The sequence below is a fragment of the Hippocampus zosterae genome, chromosome 8 (assembly GCF_025434085.1).
Source record: "Hippocampus zosterae strain Florida chromosome 8, ASM2543408v3, whole genome shotgun sequence".
NCBI classification, from domain to species: Eukaryota; Metazoa; Chordata; class Actinopteri; order Syngnathiformes; family Syngnathidae; genus Hippocampus; species Hippocampus zosterae.
The window spans coordinates 8,958,328-8,983,472 of NC_067458.1; the positions used below are offsets into that span (position 1 = coordinate 8,958,328).

The 25,145-nt window shown below is 42.1% G+C and overlaps 1 protein-coding gene across 1 annotated transcript in view; it reads right to left on the reverse strand.

Annotated features, from left to right (window-relative positions):
• Window positions 1-9,726: 9,726 nt before the first annotated feature.
• The window catches only part of crb1 (crumbs cell polarity complex component 1), a 226,567-nt gene continuing 211,148 nt past the window's right edge, over window positions 9,727-25,145 (reverse strand). The window contains exon 14 of the transcript XR_007963700.1: window positions 9,727-9,923. The gene's annotated coding sequence lies outside the window, so the exon portion shown is untranslated. The remainder of the gene's footprint in view (window positions 9,924-25,145) is intronic.

Sequence of the window (25,145 nt, forward strand, 5' to 3'; positions counted from 1 at the left end):
ATTCTCGGAGAGCTGTCAAATACCGCGAGATTCCACACTGACGCTCCAAGCCTCCAGTATCAGCATCCTCAGATATACAATCCAATCCAATGCATCGTTATTTATTTAGTTCTTTCACAATAGCGGCAACTGTAACAACGCTCTTTTCGTTTCTCATGTCTTCCTTGACATGCCGGTTTGGTTTTTGTTCTTTATTGTTTAGCCAGCCAACAAGCATGCCATACTTAAAATAAATGTAGATACATTCACACATATGGCGTTTACATGATTGGGTTTTAATTGAAAATAACCAGTTGCATCGAAGGAACATGAGTAGCCTGTAGGTCTTTTCCAAAAATAGCTTACCCGTGGTGAGATATTGTGGAGTACAGGAATATTGTCAAAGTGATTTAAAGATGTCTACAGATTTAGAGATTAGTGATATACACATACAGATTTAAAACATTTCATATTCAACAAGACTGGAACGGCCATCCTATATACAGGGCAGATGCCCGGTGGGCCAGCATCTTTTGGGGCTGATACCTTACTATTCGATTCTTGTTTTTCTCCCTTTCACCCCAAGAGATCAGCCCACAATTTAGAGGGAGCAGCCCATTCATCAGGGACTTACAATAAGAGCCTGGACTACCAGTCGCCTCTTGCGGCTGAAGCCAGAGGGCAGCCATCTTGCTTTGCTACTGTTACTGTCATCACTGGCTGCATCGGCCATTCAGAGTATATTTTCTCAGTATCGTAAAACATAACTGCAATTTTGTTTTGTTTTTTGTTGTTGTTGATGGGCTTTCCTTTCATTTCATTTTTCATTGTTCTGATAGTATGAGTCTTTGATTAAGACTTTTAGATACATTATACGATTTAAGAGAAAATGTATAATTGCATTCAACATGGCTTTAAAGCTTCTCCCAGACTAATTGGTACATCTGTATGCCGCACACTGTGGCATTTTCACCGTCGAGACAGAAAATAAAATAAATACGCTGCGGTGAAATCAATGTATTTTTGTGAAGTGCGTTTTACGATTCTCAATCGAAGACGGCCATCAATGGCTTCACTTCTGGTCTGTTGTTCTATTCATCACTTCTAAAGGGACAGGCTGAGAACCAATCCTCCATCACTGGGTTCGTGGAAGGACTTTTCTTAAGGGTACTGTGTGTATAAAATGTTTGGTTGGGTTGTCTTTGAGTATTTTAGTGAAACATAATGGTTAGCCTGATACGAGATGGCAATGCGCTATCCATATCACCATCAATAAAGAACATCTGTGCCATTATTCAGAGCAACAAAAAAGTTCGAGAACTTCTGTGTCACAACATGCAAAACATTTTAGTGTCAAACCATAGCCATCAGATCGACCACTTCAAAAATAAAATATAAATTTTTTTTCCAAACATTCTAGCCAAATTGTTCTTTAACACAGTAAAATTAAATATATTATTTTTTAAACTAGTGGTTGTGTGCCTCAACATTTAAACTAAAAGCTGAACATTTTATTTTGAACGGGAATGATTATCCGTCATGACTGTCAATGTCGAATCCTTTGGGTAATTGATGAGAACACACACAGTTACTCGATATCCACTCTAGCTTATGTTTCACGGCTGTATGCAAAGTATTCCAAACGCTTTGTATAATTACCGGTAGGTAAATTATGAGGACATATTGACAAAAACAGAAATTCAAATTGGAAGCTGGCATGTGGAATTGATCAGCTTACATGACTTTGATAAAAGCTTTCTGCGCTCATTCCTTTCATACTGACAAATTCCAAATACTCGTGAGCCACTGAAAACACATCCATCTTGCCATCCGCATTGTTAATAATCAACAAGTTAGGTGGGATGTTGTTTTTTTTTTCCTCCATACTTCAATCGCCTTTTTGTTAACCGCACTGCAAATATGGAAAAGGGAAAAGGGAGCGATGCCTGCAATGTACAGCCCCCCATTCTCCAAGCCCCCCCCCTTCTTTTTCTTCAACAACAGTTGAAGATTAAAAGAAACGTCTTGCAGATATCTGTCAATTCGCTATGTGAATAATGCTGTGTGGAATTTGATGGCACAAGTTAAATTGGGTTTCCACTACACCCACATTTTCTCTCAATAAGATCAATGCCGCTCTGTGACAGATAGGGACGGTCTTTTGTATCTTCAAATTTCAGGTTTCTGAGGGAATAATTAGATGGATGGATGAGAAGTAATGCGGCAGTCTGCTCGGGGAGCTGCACCCAGAGATCCTGTAGTTCAACACGCGTGCCGCCATGTCTGTTTGGTGGAAAACTGTTTAATAACCGTGTGGTATTTCCATTGTTTTAAAAAGTGCCTGTCTGCCTGATATGGTCCTTTTAACCGCTAGAAAACTTTTTGTGTTCTTTTTGCTGATATTGTTTATTTAGCAGAAAGGAGTTCCTTTTGATTTTTTTTCTGCGTCAACATAGCACTGTTCTGTGTTTCACTTCATTCCCCCTTCAAACTTTTCTATGGTGTTGCTTGCAGGTAACCCGCTTGCTCGAGAGGTTCTTCCTGCAGGGTAAATGGAGGCGGTTCAAGTGGAATCTTTTTTTTCCTCTTTGTTTTTTTTCTTTGTTTTGGAGTTTTGGGGGGAGCAAACCACACTTGTTTGAAGAAAATTGATGTTAGAGCTTGATCTGCGTTTTTTTGGTTTTGTTTGTGGTTTTTTTGTAGAATTTGGGGGTTGCACAAAAAATATAGAACAGAAAGCTTTGTGTTTAACGAAACAAATTTTTAAAAAATCAGGCCCAGATATGACAGTAAGTAAATAGGAGTAAATTAAGACAAGATAATCATTGTTTCAGTACAGTATTCATATTTTTGTGACAGTGGTCCAGTGGTGTGCTGTAATATTTTTCTTGTGTACAATATGTGTAAAGTTCTGAACTAATCCAGAACAGAGATGGATTTCACAAATGCAGACCGGGACAAAAAAAAAATCTCACAGTAAAAAACCTTGTTACAGAAAAAAAACTACATGAAACCAAGTACAAATTAGATGGCTGGATGAACAAAGCCAGGAGAAAACATAACAAAAAGTGTTTGTAAAAGGCAGGGAAATGAATAAGGACAACAAAAATCCAGTTGCAAGCAAGAATTAAGCAACACAAAAGTCGCAAGAACACCACTTACAACACATGACAAACCACGGCATGGACAAAATGGCATGAGCGAGACTCAAACGTCGAGGAAACAAGCACTTGGTCCATGGGCTGCAAGCAAATAACCCGACGGTAAATTGTCGGTGTAGCAGTCCTTAGGGAGTCCAAAGTCTCATAACTCACGCCGGAAATTCATACTAAAATCAAACAGGAACATGACAATATGTTTAATTGGGTCAATAAAGGTTGACAAAACTGCTCTAGAGGTTACATGAAGGGAGTGGTAACTAGATGCTAAAAATTACTTTGTGTCACCGATCACAGTCGTAAACAAAACAGACTCACCTTTCTTTTGCTTGTTTATTACAACTTCTTCTGCAGTTTGTCATTGTCAAAAAAACATCACTTGCATAATCTTCAACAAAAAAAAATCAACTGCAAACAATGATAAATATTCTCATGTAAAGACCCTGTAAACTGAAATCAACAATATGTTTCTAAATACATTATACATGTTTAACGATAATTGCTGAAACCATGCAAAGACAGAAAACTACGCAATACTGAATTGTAGAGCTATAGCAGTGAACTGCTTTTCACCAGTTCAGTTTTCCGCATTTTTTGTGACACATTTTGGCTTCCGGTTTGAGTCACCTCTCCACAACTATATAAAAACCTCACTGTCTTAATTCTGTGGTTTTTCAACCTTGACCCTGCTGTGGGGTGTGAGGCAATTCAACGGGGACCCGACACAAGCAATTGATGTCGGCAAGAACGGAGAATTGTACATAATCATTCGCACAGATGGACATAAGTAAGATTTGCAACTCATTCAAATAAATGGGAATGAGCTTTTTTTTTTTTACGTGCACAAGAGAGAATGATAAATGTTGAGAATTTCAATTCTCCTCAAAGAAATGTACCAAAGCGACTAAGAAAAATGTTACATGATGAATTACACTTGTGAATCAGATGGAAAAAAAGTCCGTTAGTCTCCGTAGTTTAGTTAGATAAAGGTCTCAGTCATATTTGCGTAAAAGAATCCTATTTTGATCACATTTTTCAAAAAGACATTTTATTTGGATGGACCCCTTGTAGTTACACCCCAGCCGGCTAGAGGTCCCCTGCCTTAGTTCACATCAGTGGTTATCTGATGCAATTGATAGTTACTTTGTTGTTATTATGACACATATTTCTATTGCTACCGCCTGCAGTTTGATAGCAAGCTACGCCTACACGTGAATAGGCGCATTCCCTGAATGTCACAATTGACAGAACAGCTTGCGGACGAGTCCATTGCCCGTCTGCCATCTTCTAGAAGTCTTGGAAGCCTGTTAGCTTGCGAGATAGCTGGTGGCTACCGCCTCTCGTTGCGGCATCTAAAGCCTTGCGACGGCCCCGTGGGATGCTTTCCAGCCCCAGGAGGCTTTATGCAGATATATTTTCACAGCGCAAACATACAGGGATGTGAAGCCAGAAGAAAGTTAATGGACTAAGTAGCATCCATTTTTTTCAACAGGCCATGGTTTCACACATTCACTGGCTACACCCACCACGTTTGATAGCGGAGACAACAGAATGACTTCACGATTTTGAAGCCTCATATTATATACTTCATGATTTTTTTTTAATTATTCCAATTTGGAAGGGCTCTCTTCTCTGTTATGTGTCATATTTAGGAGCTGGATTATGATTAGCGTTAGGGTTAGGCTAAAAATAACCCATTAGAACAGATCTTTGTGTCGTCAAATAACTCAGCCATGCTGACAAATAAGCAGTGTGCCATGGACGGATATGCTGATGTAAACAGTACATTTGATGGCAAATGTAGTATTCTACACGTTCCTGTCTGTGGAACGGTGAGTGCAAGAGAATGGGCAAGATTCCCATTTCACGTTTACCATATGTCATATGTTGCCAAACCATTTCATTGTGATGCACAGAGGAAGAAACAGCACTGCATAGCACAAAGAAAAAAAATGCATTTAAAAAAAGTAAAAAATGTGAACACTTTACAATCTCCTTAGGGATGATTGTACCTGCAGCACTGTAGGAATTACAGTGCAGTCTTCCTACCATTTGACCACAAATTCTCATACATATCGCAACAATTATCCTCACTTACTATGATCTATTTCAGGAAACTGGTTGGTCGTTGGTTGATTTACTGCTGCACACGTTTCCTTTCGTTAGGAAAACGTACGATACGCCTGGGGAAAAAAAGTCCAATGGCAATATTTAAATATGCAAGGATAAGCATTTTGGATATTGGATGGATGACATGGTGTAAAGATTTGTTTTTAACCATTATGAAGATTTATAGTACAGGAGAAGTGTACCAAAGCAACTGAGAAAAACTGCAATTACATTTACCTTTGTGAAGACTGATTTTGTAAGATTTCAGACAACAATTATCAGCAATGAGTTAACAAAGTAGGAAACAGATAAATGTCACTGTACAACATTTTATTTCTATGATATTGGTTGGTTAAGTTATAGATAGATAGATAGATAGATAGATAGATAGATAGATAGATAGATAGATAGATAGATAGATAGATAGATAGATAGATAGATAGATAGATAGATAGATAGATAGATAGATAGATAGATAGATAGATAGATAGATAGATAGATAGATAGATAGATAGATAGATAGATAGATAGATAGATAGATAGATAGATAGATAGATAGATAGATAGATAGATAGATAGATAGATAGATAGATAGATAGATAGATAGATAGATAGATAGATAGATAGATAGATAGATAGATAGTGAACACCTGACTGGAAAAAATGTTGATGTTTTCCCTTCATGTCCCCCTTTGTGTTGTTGATGTGGCTCAGGGGTGAAGCTTGACTACGGCACGCTAGAGAAGCTGCAGTCAGAGCCTCTGTGATCAGGTATACACTTCATAGACGCCGGCAGATGGAGGGGAGAGGAGCTGCGAGCATCCTGAAGCTTTAGCAGTAACTGAGAGGTTACACTGGAGCGCTACAAAGCTGACCTGTCACGCACTGACACATGGCGTATCAGTGCACACACCGGCTTCACATTCATGTGCACACGGAGCAACGTAACCCGGAGGAGAGAAATGTTGACTGCGTTTTCACATCGGAGGCAGCTCGCATTTCCATTTTATTGGCTAATTAATGTTGCTTTGTCTTCAAAGCGCAACGGCAGCCCGTTGTTATCGGCCTTGATCGCAGCATTTTCAAGGTTGCCTGGATGTGAAGCGTCACATGATGAATATGTTTAAATATAGAATAACAGCACAACAGAGAAGCAGAGGATTTATGGTGTACGGAGAGCCATGTGCAAATGAGGCATGGGAGAGACAGTTTGTAATAATATGAAGGACAAACCTGGCATATTGTTTCTGGCATCATCACTCATAAAATCTGTTTTTCAACCTTTCATTTGCGTGTGCGTGTGTGTATGTGTGTGTGTACGTGTGTATGTGTGTGTGTGGTAGACTGTTTGTTAGCGCTGTCTTTATCTTGGCACATGTCCAGTAAATCCCTCCACCTGTTCTGCTTCAACCAGCAGGCAGGCCTCAAAATCATACCACACACACACACACACACACACACACACACACACACACACAGACACAGGCACAGGCACAGGCACATTCAAACATGCAGCAGTGGAGTTGTGTCTTATTCACATGGTCACTCCTCTGACGTGTGCGTGTTGATGCAAGCTTGTGTCAGCGTGAGTCTGAGGTGAGGTTAAATAGATGCTTAGCAATGAGAGGAAGCAAGTGAGGCAGAACTGGCAGGATATCACACACGCACGCACACGCACACACACACACACAGACACACACACACACACACACAGACACACACACACACACACACACACACATGCACGCACACATGCCCATCACAAGGTTGTGACAATATAGCGACACTATCACAGCAACATGTAAACTGCACGTGGCCTGCACCTCGGTCATCATTCTACACTTGTCACTGTACTTCTGTAACACAGGCTGTGTGTGTGTGTGTGTGTGTGTGTGTGTGTGTGTGTGTGTGTGTGTGTGTGAGAGAGAGAGAGAGAGAGAGGGAGAGAGAGATAGCGAGAAAGAGAGTTCTCGCACATGTCTACAGCCATTTAAAAAAAAAATCCCTTCCTCTTGAACATGTCATAAAAACTTGTTTTCCCCAACTGCCTTTGAATGCATCATGAACAGTCTCCATGCAATCACACACAGTTGATGGGACACACAAACATGCTGAAAAACTGTTGAGAACCAGACTGCAAGAGGCAAACATACACTCCAAACAAGCAATGTAAGAGGAGTAAAACTAGTGATAATGTAGCCAATTTAGGACACATTAAGAGGAAATTAAAACATTAAGGGTTAATGTGGAGTCGGGTCAGCACTATAATTTTCACTGTACTGTCTCAAGAAGAACACAACCGAACGTGTGCATAGATGACAAAGGGAGAGGAAGTGGCAGAAAGTCCTCACTGGCCGTTTGGATTCCGTCACTTAACTCAGTGCCAAGCAACACCCAACATGGTTTCATATTTCCCCCGGGACAAGGAGTTATTTAGAGTTGGAGAGGAGACATGCTATGCAGGTGACATTAAAAACAAACGCTGTGCGGAGTATTTTTAATGAGCCAGAAGCGGGCTGACCAGCATGACGGAGGATCTGTGCTTCCTCTGAATCTCAACCCTTTGCCATCCCCGGCAACGCATGGGGTGGCTTTATGGGTCCCTATGTCCATAATGCAAGCGGAGCCGCATTCCTCAGACACTGGACAAAAAGCAACACTGTTCATCACGCGTGCAAGGTAGGTAGATGTTATTTCCACCATTTTCCATTTGTGTGCTTACAGCGAGCACCACATCCATGCTGTACTTCTGCTCCACTCATTCTCCAAGATCATCCAGCGTTGCATCCTTCACATCCATCCAGTCTGGTCCAAAGCTGACCCACATGTGATGGTTCTCTAGTGACATACTCAATGAACATGGCAGCCAACTATATTATTTTTGAGATCGATTTTTAAAGTTATTGAATGTGCATGAAAAATAATGAAGTTATCACCTTCATTACATGTGAGGTATCCCTTTAAGAAGGTGACGGTGTGGGCGTAGAGTTCCTATTGGTGAGGGGGAGGATCACTTAGAAACACGTAAATACACACACACACACACACACACACACACACACACATTCCTGCACTTGCTGCACAGTGAGGACCGAGTAAAAAGGCCTACAAAGCGAGGACCACCCTTTCTGCTTGAAAAAGAAATGAAAAAGACACATTTCTAGACACAGGAGGGCGCCCTTAGGCAATACATTCCTTTAGATTAAATAAAACACCAAAGGTTAAGAAAAAGTTTTTAACTAGATAAGTGAGGACCGGGCACTGGCCATGCGTTCTTAATGATTTTGAAGTAGATTAGGTGCCGTTCACCTTACTAAACATTTAATGATGTAAATTTATAATCAGATATATTATTTTTAAACAGTTTATCACCATTAACAGGGTACTGTCATTTATTTAGTTTTATTTAGTTCTGATATTTGTGTGTTCAATACGCCACATGTTTGCACTGTGGCTGAGAGAGGAAAGTATTTTAATCTGTGCTGTACATTACACAGAGAGCATATTTGACAATAAAAGCTGACTTGACTTTGATTTATTTTTGACAAACAAAAGTACTCTTATTCAAAACTTACAAGAACACCTGAAAAACTTCAACCTTCAAAACGCACACTAAAAAAACTTGCTGCGCCACAACCTGACACATGAACCCACATATACACTACCAAATAACTGTGCTTTCAAACTCTATTCCTTTTCTCCCCTCTCTCTCATCCCATTCCCTCTCTCCCTTCATCTATCTCCCCCCTATGTCTCTCCCTCTCTCATCTTTCATCTTCAAGCTTTTTTCCCAATTACATATCTTTTAATAATTTCATTGTGGAATATCTCTCCATGTGCGGTCTTCAAGGTCTGGCGATGCTTGACTACGACACTTAACGCAGTCATCTTTCCTTGGAACTTTCTTTAATGCAACAAATTTTGAAAGGTGTCGATCAATTGCTGCTCTTTCCTTTGGAGTCCGGGTCTCTTCCTTTTTTTAGTTTCCAATTCTGGAGGGAAAAAAAGAGGGTTATTAGTGGTTTAGTTGAATATAAACAGACATTCTTGAAGTTGTATTAAAATCTGAACGCTGCCTTGACTGATAACAGGACCAGAATAAAAACTATCAAAAATGCATTGATTCAAAACATGTTTTAGGCATCTAGTTTAAAGCAACTTTGTTGACTTAAAAACACCTCAGCAGCAATTTCCCTCAAGGCATGATTCATGAGTGTTATGCTCTTTACATTATTTAATATTTTTCAATATCCTTAAAATTAATGTGGGGTTTTTTGCCTAGTCTCCGCCTTTAATGACTTGTTTATCTATGTGGGCCCCCCAATTGGGTGGCAACCACTAAAGGGTGTACTCTGACTACAGCCCAATGACGGCTAGGATAGGCTCCAGCATGCCCCAAACTTTTGTTTTCTATTTCTGAAGCCTTCTATTGTGAAGAACAGGCAGAAAAAAACAGTCTTTGCAAGTACAGTGATCCGCTAAGTAGCAAAACCCCCCCACCCTCCATATAGGTATATGAACATGTGTATGAGTATAAATATTTATAAGGCCAAATGTACTGGTATACATGCATGTTTGTAGTAATTAACAGTACTTAATGCTATATACTAATATATTTAAACATGTATAAGTTAGGTTAGGTTAGTGTATAAATAACGAAATACAGTAAACACAGTCCTGTATATGTTGCTCTATGTGACTCGCTGTTGTTTTGATTATTTTTACTGCCTCTTGAGGACCTTTTGCAGCATTTTCACTTTTTTTTAATGAATATGTTTGAAAAAATCCATGACACACAGAGGCCGCGATAAATGGTAATCCAGCGGCACTGTTGACATTCATGTTTCGAAGCTACAATCAAAGCCTGAACCACTGTGCCGATTTCAGAGCAACATATGTGGTGAATATTATCTACAACGGTATGCATTACCAGTTTTCCTTGTTTGCAGTGAAATGCATTATTTTACAATCCATTCAAATGTCAGATACCAAATATGTAACTTCTGGTTGCTGATGGTGTATTGCAGGAGTGACCAACTCATTTTTGGCACGGGCCACATTGTAGTTATGGTTTCCCTTGGAGGGCCATTATGAATTTTGGGAGACCATATACATATTTAATCACCTCCACATTACATACACCACTCATAACATATTGATGGATAACTACTTTTAAAATCAGAAGTAAAACGATTGTTCTTGTGGACTTCATATGACATTTTGAGATTTTGGTTCAGACTTTAGCAAGCCTCATGGAATTCGACATGCTTTATTTGCTTTTGCAAGCCACATAAAATGATGTGGCAGGCCAAATCCGGCCCCTGGGCCTTGACTTTGACACCTGTGGTGTAGTGGTATACTCGCATGACTTGTGTGGGATCAGTTCCTGCTCAGTGATGGTGTGAATGTGAATATTTCTGGCTGCAAACATGATTTCGTTGTTGAGAGGTTCGACTGTATCTCTCTTTGGTCAGATTTTTTTTTAATTGGATTCAATTACAATCAGTGTGTTACTGTAACCAAATTATATCATAACCCTGTAAGAGAAATTGCTATACAATAGAAATTGAAGACAATTTTACAACTGAGTAGACCACTTCAACGACTCGTCTTTACATCTGCAAGTCACAGTGACTTGTGCTGTTTGAGTTTCTTAAATTGTTATACGGATCTATCCAACAGAAATCCATCTTACCAACTTCACTATGTTCTTTTCGAACTGCTGTCTTCTTCTTCCCAAGAGATCTGTGTCCAGTCTTTTTGTCCTCTTCATCTAAGAAAGTTGGCATGTTAGTATAATGGTAATGAAACTTTGAGTTGTGTTGACGATGCACTGACTCACCGCTGTCTTCAACATCATCGTCGTCATGTGTAAGTGTTGCAATCCTCTTTCGTTTGGTGGCGCTCCCTGATGTTGATGGTTGTTCTTGGCCATGTGTGAAAGATGCGTCATAGACTGTAAATAATAATAATAATATACTTTGGGTGAATATGCTTTGATGATACACATTTGTAATTCCTGATATATTGGAATGTACAAAAAACAATCAGGACTTGGAGCGGGGGTGTCAAACATACGGCCGGCGGGCCGTTACCGTCCGACAAGCAGGTTTGATCAGGCCCGCAGGATCATTTAAAAGTGAAAAAAATGCAGAAAAGACATGGAACGAAAATTTTGAATAACATGCAATTCATGGAGTATCCGCTAGGGGACACACCGTTTTGATCAGAGTAGAAAGACACATTGTTTTGAGAAGAAGACAACAGCAGTCTAAGTCTGTCACTGAGACGGACGGACCCAAAACAGCAGATGCTATCAAGGACATTTTAATTCATTATTCTTTACACATTTAATGGCACTCTCTTTAGTTTGTAAGGTATAGGCAGGGATTAAATTTATAATTTATATGCACAAGGCTTAAAAATTCCTTTCTTCACAAATCTCCTTTAATCTAAAAGCGCATCACTGTATTTTTCAACACCAATTACTTGTTTAGTGCCCTTGTACAATCAGTTGCGATGCATATATGTGAATGATAAAAGTCAATCGCACATTTGTCTAAGGAAATCTAAGGTGCTTCATGAAATGTTTTGTAAAAAGATATGTTCATTAAATTTCTACATTTCCGAATGTTCTTGTGCTTCTTTATAGCAGAGTACGGTATAATTTTAATGGCTCGGCCCACTTAACATCTACCGAGGCCCCTGACTTAGAGTAAGAAAAAAAATCGTACTAATGCCAGGTCTGTAACATGTCACTTGTGCCAATGTTAGAGACTCACCCAATCCATGTCTTCCCAACATTGTCTTTTTTTTCTTGACAGTCTTCTTAACTGTCTTATGGCACACCCCTCCATCTATAAAATAATGTTTTGATAGAATCAAAGTTCTTTCCACATGCATCTCAGAAATATGCCAATAATACAGCAAAAGAGGATTCAAGTCGGACAAAAAATCATTACCGCCATATTCACTGCCAGAAACATCACTCATGTCGTCATCAGCGTCATCAGCATAATTTCTTTCTTTAATTGACTGCATCTTCGGTGGCCTTTTGTAGGTGCCTTGGAGCAAGATGATGTACTCAAATGAAATTCCTTACATCTCAGAAACATAGCAATGGTGCAGTGACAGATGGTCCAAGTCAAACTGAAAGCATTACCTGTGTTTTCAGTGTCCAAGTTGGTACTGTTACCGCCTCCATCATCTTCATCATCAGATCTCGTTGCTACAGCTGAATGTGGCACTTCTCATTCTGTGAAAGATGACATTTACACCATGTAAATATGGATGGAAGACATTCACTCTTGCTCCGAGAATGAAAGGGTTTTCTCATTAATGCAAATGGTCTGGACACAGAGAAAATGAGAGCTGTCAAGGTGAAGGAATTACTAAACATCCATCCATTTTCCAATCCGCTTTATCTTCACAAGAGTCGCAGGGCATGCTGGAGCCTATCCCAGCTGTCTTTGGGAGGTCAGCGGGGGACACCCTGAACAAGTTGCCAGCCAATTGCAGGGCACACAGAGACAACCATCTCAAACTCACACCTGGGGACAATTTAGAGTGTTCAATCAGCCATGCATGTTATGGGAATGTGGGAGGAAACCGAAGTACTTGGAGTAAGCCCACGCAGGTATGTGGTGGGAAAAATAAGCAAACGCCACATAGGAAGACTAGGACCGGAATTGAACCCTGCACCTTTGCACTGTGAGGTCGACAGGCTAACCAGCTTTAATCAGTAGTAGTTTAACGGTATTAGAACGGTATCGATCGCATGTTATCACTAACTCCGTTTGATTAAAAGTTCTGTCTTTGATCATTGTTCGTTACTTTTAATCCACAGGACAGATGTGTGTCAGAACAGCACACGTGTGAGGATAGTGAGAGGCAGCTGCCTGTCAAGTTGCTGCAACATCCCCCCAAATAACTCGACATACATATGTGCGTGCTTTTGTTTGCTTATTGTTATCATTGAAAAAAAGGTTCTGGTTAAAGGTGCCAGAGGCAGAGGCAACTGGGATCAATTGGTGTCTAACTAAAAATTGTTGTAACTTAGAAGTAGGTCATTTGGTCAACATTAGGGCTAACGTTTGAATGTGATTAATTTGAAATGATTCAAGGTTTCTATATTAATTCCAAGCATGAACTCTAGAGCATATATTGGCATCCCTCTTCCTGCTATGACTACTAATGTTATTTTTATTACATACCATCTTGAGCTTCCTGTCGTCTCCCTGGATCTGGTCTTCTCTTTTTGCCACTTTTCAGACCTTTGGTTGAGGTGGCTGCATGTGCTCTTCCTTTTGAAATATTCACAGTCAGAAATCAGAAAACATAATTTTACACTAAAATATGAAGGTAAAAGAAAATATGCCGATAAAGACATGCACACTGTCGTGGAAACAAAGACAGAGGGAGAAAAGAATAAATGGAAGGGGATGACTTTAAAAATATATTAATTTACATACCAGTGATAACAGAGTCCAGGGTTTGCAGACTCTTTCCCTTCAGCGACTCTGTCCCACGTTCCATCGCAAACAGTAGTTTGGCAATCTTGGCCACTTGGAAAGTTTTATCGGTCTGCCGATAAAACTCACAATGGACTCTAATGTCGTGTCCCATAAAACGAGCAACTTGCTCGAGTTCCTGATTGTTCAGGTCGAGAAGCTGACATAAGGTAGCAACATGCTTCCTTAATTTTGTTGACCTCAACAGTTCTGGGTTTTTGGCCTTGCTCTCTTGTGCGTATTTTCTGAGGCACGTGTCACATCCACGAAGATTGGTGGTAGTTCCTTTTTTGGCCATCATTTAACTTCTCTGTTCCTTTCGATTTCATACCTTTTTGTTTTGATTTACATTTTGCCTTGAGGGCCTTAGCTTCATGCAAATCAATGTGGTCCTTTTCTGATCCACTGCTGTTGGACAACCGGGACCCCCGCCCTTCACTGAATGCTGGTTTGTGGTCATCTCCACTTTGGGCGGATGACACAGACTCCTCTGATGATGATGATGGTGTTGACCTTGTGGAGAAGGCTCCGGAATGAGTCTCAGCACCAGGCCTCTCTTTGAGAAGAGGTGTATGTTGCCCTGATGGTTGGGCTTTACGCATTTGAGCCTACACATCAGGGCAGAAGAGGGAAAAACAGGGAAAATTGTTAATTTTGTAGACAACTGAGATGGTGAAAAAGAGTTTTATGCTAGATCTCGGCAATTCTGTACAAAGTTTATCTGTCTTTGCCAATGTTTTCAACACTTGTCTTCCAACTTGCATTCATGAAAATACGACAATGTTTTGTCGTCACACATTTTCACAGGATGGAAAGTAGACCAGATGGAACTAAAACCTCCATTAATAAAACAAAGTATGAGTTAATCAGCATGCATTTTCTAGTCTCATGGAAAAGAGACAAATAATATAATTTATTAAATTAAAAACTGGGCAAAAATCGATGGACATTGTAGTTGACAGGCAGAAAAAAAGAGTAAAATGAATATGATTATGTAAATTAACTCAAAATACGATAGTAATAAATAAAATGGTACAGAGTAGTATTTGAACCTGTGATGATAAAACTCATGTTGGATACACGCTTCGGATGCTCTGTGAAATTAAGCAACTGGCATTTAAAAACACAGTAAAGCAGCTCGCGTTGGCCTGCAATCCGCCTCATTCATTCGGTATTTAATTTAAAAAATACATTTTTCTTGAGAAAAAATGGTTTCTGGCTAGACTAAACATGTCTAGTTTAATATAATACAGCGAGCCAGAGCACTGGTTCATTTGTCTACTTATTTCAATTCGGTATGAGTACAGAAACTAACAATTTCTGTCTCATTTTTGCCGAAATATAAACCACATAAATTCAACGCGACGCGGCCTTGCCGTAACCGCCTGAGCGCAAGCCATGTGCGTTGTTCCTAAATTGCTGTGTTCGTAGTTTGCCATTGTTTCTTCGTGTAGAAAAAAACTACATAAAGCAGCTTTAAATTAAAACCAATTGACGGCCTAGAGTTTACAGTACGCCGCGAGTAACAAGTCCTTCGGTGCTCAGTACGCAGATTGTTACGACGACACTCGTATTCGCGGGTACCCGTCTCTCGACAAAGAAAGGATGATTACTTACCTGAGCATTCTCATTCTGACGGTGGTGCTCCCGGTTAGGGGCGAGTCTTCTCCGTGTTTTCTCCATGTCGTTAAAAAGCCAAATGGTGTTGGTTGTCCCGGTATAGAAATATAAATGGCTGGAGTGCGCCGAAAAGTATCGCGCGAAGACAACGCTCCTCCAGCCTTTGAAGCCAACCGCTTCTTAATTGATGCGAGGGGGAGAGTGGGGGGATGGGCAGAGTGGGGGGATGGGCAGAGCAGCAACTTCGGAGCGAAAACTCTACTTAAACATGATTAACCCTTTCATGGTCTTCTCACTTTAACGTTTCATATAACATAATCAGAAATTCACACAAATTCTTAAACTACATAAAGTATTGTAACAACAGTCTTCTCCGTGTTTTCTCCATGTTGTCAAAAAGCCAAATGGTGTTGGTTGTCCCGGTATAGAAATATAAATGGCTTGAGTGCGCCGAAAAGTATCGTGTGAAGACAACGCTCCTCCAGCCTTTGAAGCCAACCGCTCTTAATTGATGCGAGGGGGGAGAGCGGGGGGATGGGCAGAGCAGCAACTTCGGAGCGAAAACTCTACTTAAACATGATTAACCCTTTCATGGTCTTCTCACTTTAACGTTTCATATAACATAATCAGAAATTCACACAAATCCCTAAACTACATAAAGTATTGTAACAACATTTCAAAACACTTTAGTTATTAATTTATCAATCAAAGAAATTAAAACAAATAAAACACCTACACTGTGTATGCAATGCTCTGCTTCGGTTATTACAGTTTGGGATATTGTCAAAGCTGTTCCATATTTATGTTTGTCCATTTTTCCTACTTCCAAGACTACAACTTCACTTCAACAAGGTGACCGGCTCCCTTCCGCATCCAGCATTTAACAGTGCTGCCATTGAAACCAATATACCATGAAACTGTCAGAAGGGCTCAAGTTGTAGTTTATCAATGTAGTCATCCAATAATACTGAAATAACAACCTATATTTCCAACCTGCCTTTCCAAAAAGATGTGAAATGTTTCTTAATTTAATACAGGGGTCTCACACTCACGGGCTACAAGACGCTAATTTCAGGCCCCTCACCTTGATGTGAAACTTTGCGTCAACGAAGCGAGTCTCCACTTTGTCCCCCCCCCCCCAGAAACCAAATATGTGTCACACCCTAATTACTGTCCATTGCATTCTTAAGTACTCATCAACGAGTGGGTACTTAGCCACTGACAAAGACGCAGTTGTCCTGCACAATCTCTAATGTAGACATCTTTTTTTTTTCAAACCAAAAGTTCATTTTTACAGTGTAGCCATGTGAAAAGCTGTTCTAAAAGGACATGCATGGATGAACAACCATCCATACTGACACTCACACCTAGGGACAATTTAGAGTGTTCTATTATTCTTTCATGCATGTTTTTGGAATGTGGGAGGAAACCAGAGTACCTGGAGAAAACCCACACAGGCCCGGGGAGAACATGCAAACTCCATACAGGGAGGCTGTAGCCAAGATTGAAGGTTATCAGAACCTAGCAAGGGGCCGGTTGCGATTTGCTGTTGTAGGAACTGATTGACTAAAGGGCCGTTCACACGGCACACATTTGCTCCGGCGCTGCAACGATATATTTTGTTGCGATATATTTTGCACCGCAGCAAATTGTGTGGAGCGTTCACACGTACAAAGCCGCTTCACACGGCAGTTTCTGCAGCGGAGCAAAACGACAGAAAACAAACGAGCTGTCGTGTTGGTTCTTTTTAAAACGTACTGTACACAACTCAAGCGACTACTAGACCGGCACGTCCTTCTCCTTCCCGGTTTCCATGCCTTCTGCTCGAGAGTGACCACCCAAGAAAACGTAAATGAACGATGACTTCAATGACACTCAGAAAAGCAAACACTAATGCACCAAACTGAAAATCAAGAGAGGAAATCACAAAATAAATTCTATGGGGGTGGGGGGTTGTGAACAAACAACAAAGGAACAAACAACTCCGAGACAGGGGGTTCGGTACTCCATACCCACGAAGCACACCCCACAGAACTCCCCGGTCTGCCAATCCAGAGGCACTCTCCCTGTTGACCACGCGATGTTGCAGAGGCGTGTCAACCAGGACAGCCCCACAACATCCAGAGCCTTGAGGAACTCCGGGCGGATCTCATCCACCCCTGGGGCCTTGCCACCGAGGAGCTTGTTAACCACATCGGTGACTTCAACCACAGAGATAGGAGAGCCCACCTCAGAGTCCCCAGGCTCTGCTTCCTCCAAGGAAGGCGTGTTGGTGGAGTTGAGGAGGTCTTCGAAGTATTCTGCCCACTGGTTCACAACGTCCCGAGTTGAAGTCAGCAGCGCCCCATCCCCACTGTACACAGTGTTAGTGGTGCACTGCTTCCCCCTCCTGAGACGTCGGATGGTGGACCAGAATTTCCTCGAAGCCGTTCGGAAGTCGGCTTCCATGGCCTCACCGAACTCTTCCCATGCTCTGGTTTTTGCCTCGGCGAATACCAAAGCTGCGTTCCGCTTGGCCAGTCGATACCCGTCAGCTGCCTCTGGGGTCCCACAGGCCATAAAGGCTCGATAGGACTCCTTCTTCAGCTTGACGGCATCCCTTACTGCTGGTGTCCACCAGCGAGTACGAGGGTTGCCGCCACGACAGGCACCAACCACCTTACGGCCACAACTCAGATTGGCCGCCTCAACAATAGAGGCACGGAACATGGTTCACTCGGACTCAATGTCCCCCGTCTCCCCCGGAACATGGGAAAAGCTCTGTCGGAGGTGGGGGTTGAAACTCCTTCTGACAGGGGATTCTGCCAGACGCTCCCAACAGACCCTCACAATACGTTTGGGTCTGCCAGGACGGACCGGCATCTTCCCCCACCATCGGAGCCTCCTCACCACCAGGTGGTGATCAGTTGACAGCTCCGCCCCTCTCTTCACCCGAGTGTCCAGAACATGCGGCCGCAAATCCGATGACACGACCACAAGGTCGATCATGGAACTACGGCCTAGGGTGTCCTGGTGCCAAGTGCACATGTGGACACCCTTATGTTTGAACAAGGAGTTCGTTATGGACAGTCCGTGACGAGCACAGAAGTCCAATAACAAAACACCACTCGAGTTCTGATCGGGGGGGCCGTTCCTCCCAATCACGCCCCTCCAGGTCTCACTGTCATTGCCCACGTGAACATTGAAGTCCCCCAGTAGAACAAGGGAGTCCCCAGCAGGAGTACTCTCCAGCACACCCTCCAAGGACTCCAAAAAGGGTGGGTTGCTGAGCTGCTGTTTGGTGCATATGCACAAACAACAGTCAGGACCCGTCCCCCCACCCGCAGGCGAAGGGATGCAACCCTCTCGTCCACCGGTGTGAACCCCAATTTACAGGCACTGAGCCGGGGGGCAACGAGCATGCCCACACCTGCTCTGCGCCTCTCACCGTGAGCAACTCCAGAGTGAAAGAGAGTCCAACCCCTCTCGAGAGAACTGGTACCAGAACCCAGGCTGTGTGTGGAGGCAAGTCCGACTATATCCAGTCGGAAATTCTCTGCCTCACACACCAGCTCGGGCTCCTTCCCTGCCAGAGAGGTGACATTCCATGTCCCAAGAGCTAGCTTCTGCAGCCGAGGATCGGACCGCCAGGGTCCCCGCCTTTGGCTGCCGCCCAGCTCACATTGCACCCGACCCTTTGGCCCCTCTCATGGGTGGTGAGCCCATGGGAAGGGGGACCCACATTGCCTCTTCGGGCTGTGCCCGGCCGGGCCCCATGGGTGTAGGCCCGGCCACCAGGCGCCTGCCAACGAGCCCCACCTCCAGGCTTGGCTCCAGAGGGGGGCCCCGGTGACCCGCGTCCGGGCAAGGGAAACCTAGATCCATTTATTGTATTCATCATTGGGGTCTTTGAGCCGTGCTTTGTCTGGCCCCTCACCTAGAACCTGTTTGCCATGGGTGACCCTGCCAGGGGCATAAAGCCCCAGACAACTTAGCTTCTAGGATCATTGGGACACACAAACCCCTCCACCACGGTAAGGTGACGACTCACGGAGGGCCCCAGAAAATCCAATTCATTTTATTCTGCTTTGGACATTGAAACTGGAAAATATGACTTGCATTCAATAAGTAAAGAATTCCAATTCCAAGAAACCAAGAAACGATTAAATTCCATATTAGAGTTTGGAATTATGTTGCTTTAAAAACAATTGTAAATTTTTAAGTCAGTTTAAATATACTGTGTGTGCGGTTGTGTTTGTGAACATATATATAATTTTATTTGCTGTAATTATTTTAGGAGTATGTGACATTGGTGATCCTCGTTACTCAAATACTGTATGTAGATGTTGCTCAAAATTTATCATGCTCGCCTTCACAGCAGACCTCAAAGTTCAAAAAGGCTGTGGCAATTTTGATAGTTGACTTAGTCATTGGCCATGAAGAGGAGCGGCTGTTACCTGCTCCAAAACGACGTTTTTGCAGCACCCCTCCCCCCAGACATGAGTTTGTTTACATTTCAATTAGCAGAGCTGCGCAGAAGCCAGCCACAACGCTTTGCAAGAAAAAAATGAGTTAGGTACTGTATTGCAGAAGTGTCCCCAGAATATCCAATTTATTTCATTCAGCTTTGGACATTGAAACTGGAAAATATGACTTGCATTCAATAAGTAAATAATTGTTTCATCTAAATTCCATATTAGAGTTTGGAATTCATTCATTCATCTTCCTAACCGCTTGATCCTCACTAGGGTCGCGGGGGGTGCTGGAGCCTATCCCAGCTGTCTCGAGCCAGTAGGCGGGGGACACCCTGAATCGGTTGCCAGCCAATCGCAGGGCACACAGAGACAAACAACCATTCGCACTCACACTCACACCTAGGGACAATTTAGTGCTTCAATCAGCCTGCCATGCATATTTTTGGAATGTGGGAGGAAGCCGGAGCACCCGGAGAAAACCCACGCAGGCCCGGGGAGAACATGCAAACTCCACACAGGGAGGCCGGAGCTGGAATTATGTTGCTTTAAAAACAATTGTAAAATTGTAAGTCAGTTTAAATATACTGTGTGTGCGCGGAGTATGTGACATTGGTGAGCCTAGTTACTCAAATACTGTACGTAGATGTTGCTCAAAATTTATCATGCTCGCCTTCACAGCAGACCTCAAAGTTCAAAAAGGCTGTGGCAATTTTGATAATTGACTTAGTCATTGGCCATGAAGAGGAGCGGCTGTTACCTGCTCCAAAACGAAGTTTTTGCAGCACCCCTCCCCCCAGACATGAGTTTGTTTACATTTCAATTAGCAGAGCTGCGCAGAAGCCAGCCACAACACTTTGCAAGAAAAAATGAGTTAGGTACTGTATTGCAGAAGTGTTCCCAGCATATCCAATTTGTTTCATTCTGATTTGGACATTTCAACTGGATCATTATGATTTGCATCCAGTAAGTAACAACAGTAAGTATTCTTTAGTAGAAATCATGGTTGCGTTGCTCAATCAGTCTTGATAACAGAATTTCCTTATGTGGGACATGACTATGGTACACGTCCTTTATGAACATGCAAGTATGTTAACAAAATACATGTGTAAGAACACATGCAGTCAAATGCAAAAATATATGCCCCAACAACACAAATAACACAAAAACGGCAGTATACAGTACAGGTATATGAACAAAATACATTATAACAAGAGTAGTCACAAAATGAGGGCTCTTTGCGACCTTTGAGACCTATAACAGCTGGTGGCTTTTCTTTCCAATCACTCACTATCTCAAACTTGACCTCCCCTCGATCACCACCCAAGACAGCGTTGCTCAGCTGTCCAGAACCCAGGCTGTGTGTGGAGGCAAGTCCGACTATATCCAGTCGGAACTTCTCTGCCTCACACACCAGTTCGGGCTCCTTCCCTGTCAGAGAGGTGACATTCCATGTCCCAAGAGCTAGCTTCTGCAGCCGAGGATCGGACCGCCAGGGTCCCCGCCTTTGGCTGCCGCCCAGCTCGCATTGCACCCGACCCCTTTGACCCCTCCCACGGGTGGTGAGACCATGAGAAGAGCTTTAAGCTAGCATTTTCAAATTCTGATTAGAGTCGGCATACTTGAAACATGCAATATTCCACAGTATTTAAGTTTGAGTCATTCGTGTGGACATGCAGCAAGGTCATGAGCAATATTTCTTCTAATTTTCCATTTGTAATAGCATTCACACAAACTGCCTGAGTATTACTTGGACCACGGTGAGCAAAATCAAACAAGCGTTACACCTGTCTAAAACCTAAGATCACAAGTTACATGAAGCAGATATGTTACAAAACAAGCAAAAATCAAACCACTGAATAGAGAGTTGTTACATATATACCAGCCCTCATTCGTTACTTTTATTTTAGCATGTGAAAGAGGTTTAGTGTGAAAGAGGTTTAAACAAACAAAGAGGCTCATTTAAGGGGCTCGTAAACTATGTCCACATATGGTTTTCGTGAATTAAGCGGTCTCAAGGGGTGTTCACACGGCAAAATTTGGTCCGGTGCTACACCGGGGCTGCCCCAGTAGAGCGTTCACGCGTGCAAATTAGCTCCGGTGTAGCCCCAGAAAACAGCTTACACCGGACCAAATTTGATCCACCACAGGGAGGTGGTTTAAAAATTTGCTCCGGAGCAAAAGCTCGTTTGCGCAGCAGCACCGATGTAAATTTGCACGTGTGAACGCAACTGGGTTAAATTTGCTCCAGAGCAAATGCTTGTGAAGAGTTTACGTACGGCGAGAATGCGTTGCTTTCACGCTCTGTCGGACTGCATGTGTTTGTTTAATAACGACACAAGACTTAGCTGGTAACATCTGGACTGTCTCGGAGTTGTTTGTGTAGTTTGTTCCTTTGTTGTGTGCTCACAACCCCTCACCCCCATATAATTTATTTTGTGATTTCCTCTCTGATTTTCGGTTTGGCGCATTACGTGTTTGCTTTTCTGAGTGTCATTGAAGTCATCGTTGATTTGCGTTTTTCGGGGGCGGTCACTCTCGAGCAGAAGGCACGGAGACCGAGAAGGAGAAGGACGTGCCTGTCCAGTAGTCCTTGAGTTGTGTATACGTTTAAAAAAAACAACAACACGACAGCTCATTTGTTTTCTGTCGTTTTGCTCCGCTGCAGAAACTGCCGTGTGAACGCAAGTGGGGCTGCACGACGCTGTGCCGGTGCTGACATGCTCAGCGGCTTTGTTCGTGTGAACGCTCCACACATTTTGCTGCGGTGCAAAATATATCGCAACAAAATACATCGGTGCAGGGCCGGAGCAAATGTGTGCCGTGTGAACACCCCTTCAATGTTGCCTGCAGCTGCGCGTTGTGCGCGCCAGCATCACCGTGTGCGGCTGGGAGCACGAGAGCTACGCAAAATTGCTCACGAGCACAATTTAGAGGGAACATTGGTCATGCGGACATTTGGCGACTGATTCACAGCCTCTTCTAAGGAAAACCATGCCTGCAAGCTGAATTCTCGCAGTATTTGTGAATTCACACCAACTCCAGAATCCATCCAATAAAATAAAAATATGTGCCATCCTATTGTCAATCCCCATGATAAGTTATTTTATGATAAGATATTTGATTAATTCGGCTTGATGCACTCAGCAGGAGTTGGCCACCATGTGCAAACACGATGCCGTCTCTCAACCGCTTTCAATTCTCGCACACATTTTATTCATAAACTCCTGTATGTAAGTGTTCTGCCCACAGTAAAAGTTTCGGGCCATTTCATTAATAGAAATCGTGTTTAGAATATTCATTTAGTTATCGCGGTGCATTGTGGGTAGCAGACGCCGTGTTGGTAGCAGACTAATCGTTCCAGAAAGCCCGATTGTGGTCGTTGCAACTGGTCCTCCTGAGTTATATTCCTTTCGTTTCACCTTCGAAAGCAATGGCTGTAAGTCTGCTTGTGCTTAGAATTATTTAGAAATGTGTTTCGGAAATCGTTTTTCTTCAATTGTTGTCATTGAAACTCGCTAGCTCAGAGTACAGTACTGCTAACGACATAGCGATGATGCTAAATGAATGCTAACAACATAGCGACGATGCTAGGTCGGTGCTAGCGAGCTAATTAGCATGCGAAAGAATCGCGAAAACGCCTTGTTTATCGTTGTTTGTCACACTTCGAGCTGCATTTATGTCTTTGTTTAGTACCAGATGATTTGTGTTGTATTTATGTACACGAGGTTAGTGTTTAAATCTGTTCATTTCAGTTTCACTCTACATTTCATTGAGCTGATGTCACAGTTGTTCACTGTATGTGTACACATTGAAGAGATATGTCAGATCGTTTTAAAGTGCTATTTTTTTTGTCCAATTGTAATGGTCAGACAGTTTAAAATTATGCTAAATGCAACGTTTATTTGTGCCTCAACAAAAACAACTGATGAAAAGTGGCTTTAACGAGCCTCGAACCTCTCTTTTTTGATGTAATACATTTTTCTACTTGTTTAAGTACAGTACTTTTGGATCTAGACAATGTAAAATGTAATGTAGACAAGAAAAAAATTCTATGTCCCTTCATTGCGTTCTATTGAATACAATTAAAGTTTTGCAAAAATGATGGTGGATTTTGGGTAGGACTGAGGCTTTACTTAATTTGGGTACTGTTATTATTAATTGCATTTCCAATTTTAATCGGATGCATTTAACCAAATCACATGGAAATAATAGGAGTCCAACACAAACTCAGAACAAACACATTCAATAAAATACATTCCTCACAAAAAAATTGAATTCACATAACTTGTAAAGGTCTTTGAAAAACAAACAAAAAAAGCTATGATGGCCAGTCCCTCCCACACCCTCCAGCCCGCCCTGACAGCACTTGGTAGCTCCTTCAGCCAGAGACTGTTACACCCGCGCTGCAAGAAGGAGAGATACCGACGCTCGTTCCTACCGACTGCTGTCAGGCTGATGAATAAAAAATAACAATCATAATAATAATAATAATTAAATGATGTGAAGGAAAATTGTAAATAGTACTGAGATTTATCCATTTAAGATAAGATAAGATATCCTTTATTCGTCCCACACTGGGGAAATTTACAGCCTCCAGCAGCAAGAATGTATGTAGAAAGAAGAAAGAGAAAAAAAACAACAAACATCTTTCAATTAAATGCAATATGAACACAAAATAATAATTTTTATCCATTTGTGTTCATATTGTATTTAATTGAAAGATGTTTTTTTTTTCTCTTTTTCCTTTCTTCTTTCTACATACATTCTTGCTGCTGGAGGCTGTAAATTTCCCCATTGTGGGACGAATAAAGGATATCTTATCTTAAATAACTATTTCTCAAGGTGGCTCTTCAAAGAGCAGCAAGGGGATTTGTCATTTATAATTTTGGTCCAGTACCAAATTTCGACACTAGTTGAAGTAGAGAGCAAAAAGTGTGAAATTGTTGCAGTACCAAATTTTGACACGAGCTGCAGTAGAGAGCAAAAAGTGTGAAGTTGGTGCAGTACTGAATTTCGACAGAAGCTGCAGTAGAGAGCAAAAAGGGTGTGAATTCCCGGCGAAAAATTCTCAACATGGACCCATTCTGGGGACCTTTGGGGAAAAGCACAGGGTACCCGTTTTGGACACTTTGGAGTTGATTTAGAGGGTGTCAAAGTGAGGACCGGCCAAAATGTCCTCACTTCGTCAAAATGTCCTCACTCCGTTGGTTAAAAACTCACGCCGGTCCTCACAATGTAGTGAGTACAAGAACACACACACACACACACACACACACGTGCACCCCCCTTAATACGATAAACTGGATTCCACTCAC